We start from the raw sequence: 7,665 nt of genomic DNA on the forward strand, positions 1-7,665 counted from the left end.
AGGGATTCCCCTCGATGCTGTAAAACTTGTTCTTTTACCAATTTTAATCATGGTTTGACTGAACGATCCCTGGTCCTCCTGATTTAAATAAATGATTCTCACCATTATCATTCCCCTTATGAAAGATCTCCTGACTTCCCTGCAACTGAATAAATTCTTTCAAACTTTCTGTCCCTATTGGATAACACCTGCTTAGGCTTTTAATCAGCCCTATATCATTGCTTTAATTCATCTAAACTCATGACCACTACCACGGAGAAAGCCAAGGGCAATGGGAACACTAATACGAGCAACTTCCTCTCTAAGTCACTTACCAACCTGACTTCAAAATATATTGTCTTTCTTTCACTGTCACTGGATTAAAATCTTGGAATTGCTTCCCTAACTGCTTTGTGGGTCAGTCTGCATTAAATGGACTACAGTACTTAAAGAATTTAGTTCGCCACCACATTCTGAATTAGGAATAGGCAACAAACAGAGCCCCAGTCAGAGTCACACACTTCCTCTGAAAAAATAAAAACAAATTATTGGCTCCACAATGTCCTTCTTCAATGACCTTTGACTAATATTTACATCATGGCTCTTTGCTTCTGCTTTTATTGTTGTGTCTCATGATGCCTAGTCATTATGTCAACAGGCTTGATCAATGCTTAAGTAATTTTTAAAACCTTACATTTCTAGCCTGGATTACTGTAGCATTTCAAAGTTTCCCATGACCCACTGGAAAGTTTGTGTTTCTCAAGGAGCCTTCAATGTCTGTTCACTCATCGCTAAATTTTGACTCAGGATCACTGCATAAACCATCCTCCTTGCATTATAGCCTGGACCTGTTTTGGAATTACTAATTCTCCTTTTTAGGGAGTTCTTAACTCTGTTGTTGCAGGTCTGAAATTCCTTCATCATTCACTGAAGAATTCTTTCTTGTTGAGAATTGCCTTGTGGTTTTCTTCTGGATGGTTTTTAAATCTTATTCTGACTGCACTGTCGGAGCAAGATAATATAAAGCTGAATCCGGAGATCTCACACCACTGGTCACTTTGTGCTGTATGAGCAGTCAACCCAAATCCACACCATTGTCTACCATGTGACAGAGCATGCCAGCTCACTAGACTGAGATTGTTGAAGGTTGCCACCACCATCCTCTTTAAGTTTAGGAAACTAGAAATCATGTTTTGTCTAGCATGCTGGTGGAAGCACTTCCTGGTCTAACTCAATCTCTCTTGTTGTTATCAAGATCTACTTTATGTTAGCAATTAGTTACAGTTTACCTTGATATGATAATTATTATCATAAAGATTTTGAGGAGGACCCAATGTTGGTTCTCATTCATTTGAGTTCTTGAAGGTGTTCTGCCCACAAATCCATGGTGGATGTTGCCAAGTGGCAATATTAACTTTTCGGATCCATATACAAGAGGAAGAAAAATACCAATGGCTGTGGAGACGTTAGACCCAAGTAGCTCCATGGGTTCCCTTCAGTTTCACCTCTAGATTGGATGGACAAGGTGAGAGTTGGATGTCAAAATCAGTGTTGACTAACTGACTAAGAAGATTGTAGAATATCTCAGCAGCAATGGGGTCGCCATAGAATTTGGAACTGGAGAAACAAGCTCCTGAATGCCCTGATTTGATATTTCAAGGTGATCACTCCTACCTCTACCTGCTTTTCGAGTTTGCATGTGGCAGAGCAAGAATGTTAATTTAATTTAATCAGTAGAGACTTGACATCTATAGACAGGACGTATCTGTGTGCTCCCATCATGGGCTACTGAGCTACATCCAGAATAAGACATTGTGATTATCTCTATGGGGAAACTAATGTTTTAGAACCTGAGGATACAATCAGATAAAACTAACTTATACTATTTACAATATAGTAAAACGACAAAACATAAGGCATTGTAGTTGAATGCACATAGCATTTGAATCAAAACAGATGAAATAGTTGTACACATTGAAATAAGCATGATCTCGTGGCCATTTCTGAGGTAAGGCTGCAGGATGACTTAGACTGGTACCTGAATATTAAAGGGTATATAACATTTAGGAAATACAGGAAGCCAAGAAAGGGTTGCTGAATGGCCCTGTTAATTAAATAAGCTATTAGCATTGTGGAGAGGAACGATGTAAATTCCAGAAACCAGGATATAGAAGCAGTGTGGTTAGGGATGAGGAACAATAAAGGCAAGAGGTCACTTGTAGAAGCTGTGCACGGGATGTCTAACCATAACCACATGAAAGAATTAATGGGAGCTTGCCAAAGACTACAATAATTATCATGGGGGATTTTAACCTACGCATATACTAGAAAAATCAGATAAGTGAGAAACCTGTCTCAGTGAATGTTTTAGGACAATATCTTAGAACAGCATGTTGAACAAAACAGAGAGCAGGCTATACTAGACCTGATTTTCACCAATGAGATAGGGTTAATTGATGTCCTCATAGTAAAAGCACCCCTGGGTAGCAACAACCATAATACGATTGAAGTTTATATACACTTTAACAGAGAGAAGTGTGGATTCAAAACTGCTACTTTGAATTTTTACAAGTGTAATTATGAGGGCATGAAAGTAGAGTTGATTGAGCTGAGTTGGCAATTTAGGTTAAGAATAGGCCAATAAAGATACTATGTCAAACATTGAGGGGGATATTCCAGAAATTGCAGAATAGTACATCGGCAAAAAAAATTTAGTAAAATTCTAAGGGATGGACCTACCATCCACAGATAACTTAAAAATATAAAAGATAGTTATCAAACTGAAAGAAAAGATAGACGTCAGATCAGAAGATTGGACAGAATGAAAGAAAGCAAAGAATTAAACATTAATAGATTAAGTAAAAGATTATTAAAGAGGGAAAATAGAGTATAAAAGAAAGTTTACCAAAAATATAAAAATATATAGACCGGAAAAGTTTATTCACATACTTAAGAAATAAAAGAGTTAATAAAGTAAGTATTCGTCCAATACAAAATGAGTAATGGTGATCCTAGTTTCTGGAATTTACGTCATCCCTCCTTGTTACTAATAGAATATTAGTAATGGTGGATAAAGAAATGGACAGACAAATTGACCAGATGTTTTGCATCAGTCTTCACTTGAGAGGATACAAGTAACCTCAAAGAAATAGTTATAAATCAAGAATTGAAAGGGTGGGAGAAACTCAAGAAAATTGCAATTACCAGGGAAATTGTACTGATAAAATTGTTCGCAGCTGCAAATTGACAAGTCTTGAAATCCTAATGGGTTTCATCCCAAGATCTTAAAAGAAGTAATCAATGACATAGTTGATGCATTGTTTTTAATTTACCAAAACCTATTAGATTTGGGCAAGGTTCCTTTAGATTGGACAATTGCTAATTGAATTTATTTATTCAATGAAGGGGTGGGAGGGAGAAAGCAGAAAACTAACTACAGATCAGTTAGCTTAATGTCCATCAGAGGGAAAATGTTGGAAGTTATTATTAAGAACGTTATTATAGGACAGTAGGACAAGTTGAAGGCATTCAGTCAGAGTTAATAGATTTTATTGAAGGGAAATTATGTTGAACCAATTTATTGCAGATCTTTGAAGAAGCAACTTGTGTTTTTGATAAAAGGAGACCAGTGAATGTATTGCACTTAGATTTCCAGGAGGCATTTGATAACATGCCATAACAAAGGTAAAGTAGAAAATAAAAGCTCATGATGCAGGGGGCAGAGAGTAGGAATAAATGGGTACTAGTGGTGTGTCACAGATGTCAGTGTTGGGGCCTCAACTCTTTCCAACTTATATAAATGGTTTGATTCAAGGGATCAAATGTATGGTAGCTAGTTTGTTGATGTCATAAACATAGGTAGGAAAGTGAGTTGTGAAGAGAGCATAAAGAGACTACAAAGTGATATAGATTAAGTTTTTTGTTATGTGAGTGCAAAGATCTGGAAATGGAGTATTATGTGGAAAAGTGTACAATAGTCCATTTAGCATGTTTTTTAAATGAGGAAAGGTTGCAGAGTTCTAAGGCAGAGATACCTCAGTGTCCCAGTGCACAAATCACAGAAGGTTCATATGTTTTTACTTCAATGATCAGGAAAGCTAATAGAATTTTTTTGGTTTACTGCGAGGGGGATTAAATGCAAGAATATGCTTCAGTTATATACACCATTATTAAGACTTAATCAGAGTACTGTGCACAGTATTAGTCACTGCAGTTACAGAAGGAATTTAATGTGTTGAAAGCAGTTCAGAGAAAGTTTACAAGTCTAATATTTAGGACGAGTAGATTGCCTTCCAGACCTGTATTCTCCTCCTGAAATTTAGAAGAGTCAGAGGTGACTTGATTGAAACATTTACAGTCCAGAGGGAGTTTGACTGGGTGAATGTTGAAAGAATATTTCCTCTTGTGGGAGAATCTAGAACTTTAAGTTAGAAATAAGGGATCACCCATTTCAAACAGAGGAAAGGAACAACTCAGTTGTGAGAGTCTTTGAAATCCCCTTCCTCCAAAAGCAGATATAGAACCTTTAAATGTTTTTAAGGCAGGAGCAGATAGATTCTTGGCTACCAAGTGGATGAAAATTATTGGGAATATGCAGAAATGTAGAGTTGATTCTAAAATAAAATCAACCATGATCTTTTTCATGACATGCTCAAAGGACTAAGTGGCCTACTCTTGTTCTTTGAATTTTTGAATGACCTCAGGATAAGGGCAGGCCATTTGGATTCAAGCTGAGGGTGACATTCATTACTGAGGGTACTGTGTATTTTGACTCCCTCCTTCTGATGCTATCAAGGCTCAGTCATTGAGTATATTTGAAGACTGAGATTGATAGATTTCTTCTGACATTTGTTTTGAAGAGATGTGATCCAAATATTTATCTTTTGAAGATTAGGAGGCCTTATATGAATATATAGGATACTTTGTGAAGAAAAAGCTATTTGATACAACACCATCAATGTTGCACTTTTAAGAACCAGTCAGCTAAGATGGAGTCATACAACCTTGAATTTGTAGTGAGATGTCACATGATCAGTTTGTTAGTGAGACAAGACCTGTATTTTGGGACTCAGTGAAAGAGAATTTAAGACCTGCTTGAGATGCAACAACCTATTGATCCCTTTTCCTTTTGTTGCAACTCCTCTGTGCAAAGTTTGATAGCTGAAAGCCTGTGAAAAGTAATTTTTACCCCTCCAGGAGAATTCTTGAAAAATATTTGCTTGAAATCTCTTCCAATGAATGAGCAAGAGGAATGTACCTAATATAACAGTTCCAGGAACGCACTCCAGTGCCAGCAGATTGTGTTTGTGTAGAATAGTTTCAGATTCAGAATGGCATTTGTGACAACCTATGATGTAATCTTTCATCATGAATTTTACTATGAGTTGGCCAAATTATTTTGTACATGGCAGAGGTTTCTTTTTTGTCTCCTTTCTGACGTGTGTTCATATACCTACATGTACTGGAGGTTTTTAGAAGGACAGATATTGATATAAATTTGCATCACCAAAGCTATTTATCGATAATCTTTGCATTGTTTTCTTGACTAATTTACTTTTGGCACAGTAGTAAATCAATTATTTGTGGTGTCTAAGGAACCCTGACTGACTTGTTCTTAACTCTGAACCTGACCCCAGTCCAAGGCCTATATAATTGACTGACTATATCTTCATCCTGGTTAAATAAAAAAATTATTTGCCACAAGTCAAGGTGTGAGACTACTGCACCCCTCCAATTTTGTTTAAAATGTATATTTGGGGGCTTGCCCAGTATTGAACCTAGAGACAGAGACATATAATTGGAAGTGGGGGCAATAACTAAAGAAATGAAATTACCAGCATAGGTTTCTTCTACATGAGAGTAACAAACATACTAAACAAATTCTGAAGTAAGTGTGTTTTTGTAACAGAATGAGATACATTTTAAAACATTGGTGACAGATGCAGTAAGCACATGAAAGAGTTAACTGAAATCACAAGATAGGCTTTTCCTGTCAGGATTTAAAATGCTGCTCGTGGGAGGAGTGCACCGTTCTCTGTGTGCTCTACGTGTGTGTGTGTGTGTCTGTGTGTGTGTTCACTAGAGTGTGTATCCTTCTTCAATGATTGTTCTTAATATTATCAGCGAGGAGCTAAAGAAGTCATATGTCCACACTTTTAAGTTGAGCCAGAGTGTCTCCAAAATGATGAATCTAATATGTAATATTAATAGCCACAAAGTAAAACGCAATAAATCTACTTATTGTTCATCAAGATTAAAACTAACTTGTGTCACAGATTTCGTGTGGGTATACTTCCCCATAGGATTTCAGTACCTTCAACTGATACCAGCAAAAATGATTGGCAGCACTGAATCTACATCCTAGTGCTTCCAAATAAACCTGTTGGACTATAACCTGGTGTGGTGTAATTTTTAACTTTGCACACCCCAGTCCAACACCAGCACCTCCACATCATGAATCCACCCAAGCATTCCAGACAGTTCCAGTAGGAACGAACATATATACATATGGTCTACTGACAAACAAGAAATCATAGCTGGACAGTTAAAGACTGAATTCAGATCAAAAGCCATGAGGCAAAAAAAATCACTAAACTAGTGGTCAGCAATATGACTATTAAAATGGAGAACAAATGGGCATTTTAGTTGTGAGATAAACAGGATAGCACTGACAAAGATTGAGTTGGAACAGAAGAAACTAGAAGTAGTATTTTGGAGAGGAAAAGAAGCAAGGAAAAGGAAAGGAAGTATATCAAAGAAGGAGAATCGAAAAGGAGAGAGAAAGGGCATTCTAGTTAAAGGGGCTGGTTGTTGGAGAAGAATGGGGTTTTCCTTGTATTCAGTGGGAATCCTAATGGGGAGTGATCTGTCTCTAACTCAAAACCGAGTCATAGAAAAGTACAGCACAAAAACAAACCCTTCAGTCCAACTTGTCCACGCTGAGCAGATATCCCAACCCAATCTAGTCCCACCTGCCAGCACCCGGTCCATATCCCTCCAAACCCTTCCTATTCATATACCATCAAGCTGCCTTTTAAATGTTGCAACTGTACTAGCCCCACCACTTCCTCTGGCAGCTCATTCCATACATGTACCACCCTCTGCGTGAAAAAAATTCCCCTTAGGACTCATGTATCTTTCCCCTCTCACCCTAAACCTATGCCCTCTAGTTCTGGACTCCCCCACCTGAGGGAAGAGACTTTGTGTGGAACTGTTTCAATTCATTTAAGCAATTAGGAAGTTTGGGGAAAACAACGTTGTGGATTTTTTCACTTTGTTTGAAAAAAAAGACAAACAAATGAAGTAAGTCATTGAAAGCTCATTCAACCAAGCTGACTGTCAAAGCCCATGAATTTTTTAAAGCCTGAAGTGGACTCTGTAGATTAACAAGTGTTCACGTTGGCTACTTCAGTGCTTATGAGTTAGTACCAGAGAAGAATTTTCAATAACTGCAGAAGCTGGGTGAGTAGACCTACATCAAGCTTAAGAGAGTACAGCCTCTATCTTGCGATTTCAATCTCTGTCTCACTCTACTCTCAATCTTGCCCTATGTCTCACTCCTCTCCTGATTTTGCTTTCTATCTTGTTACACTCCTAGTCTGGCTCTTTATCCTGCTCCACTCCATGATTCATGCTCCTGTTTGCACTTCTCATCCCACTTCACTTCCAAATTCACAAACAATCTTA

The sequence above is a fragment of the Chiloscyllium plagiosum genome, chromosome 10, assembly GCF_004010195.1.
Source record: "Chiloscyllium plagiosum isolate BGI_BamShark_2017 chromosome 10, ASM401019v2, whole genome shotgun sequence".
Classification (NCBI taxonomy): domain Eukaryota; kingdom Metazoa; phylum Chordata; class Chondrichthyes; order Orectolobiformes; family Hemiscylliidae; genus Chiloscyllium; species Chiloscyllium plagiosum.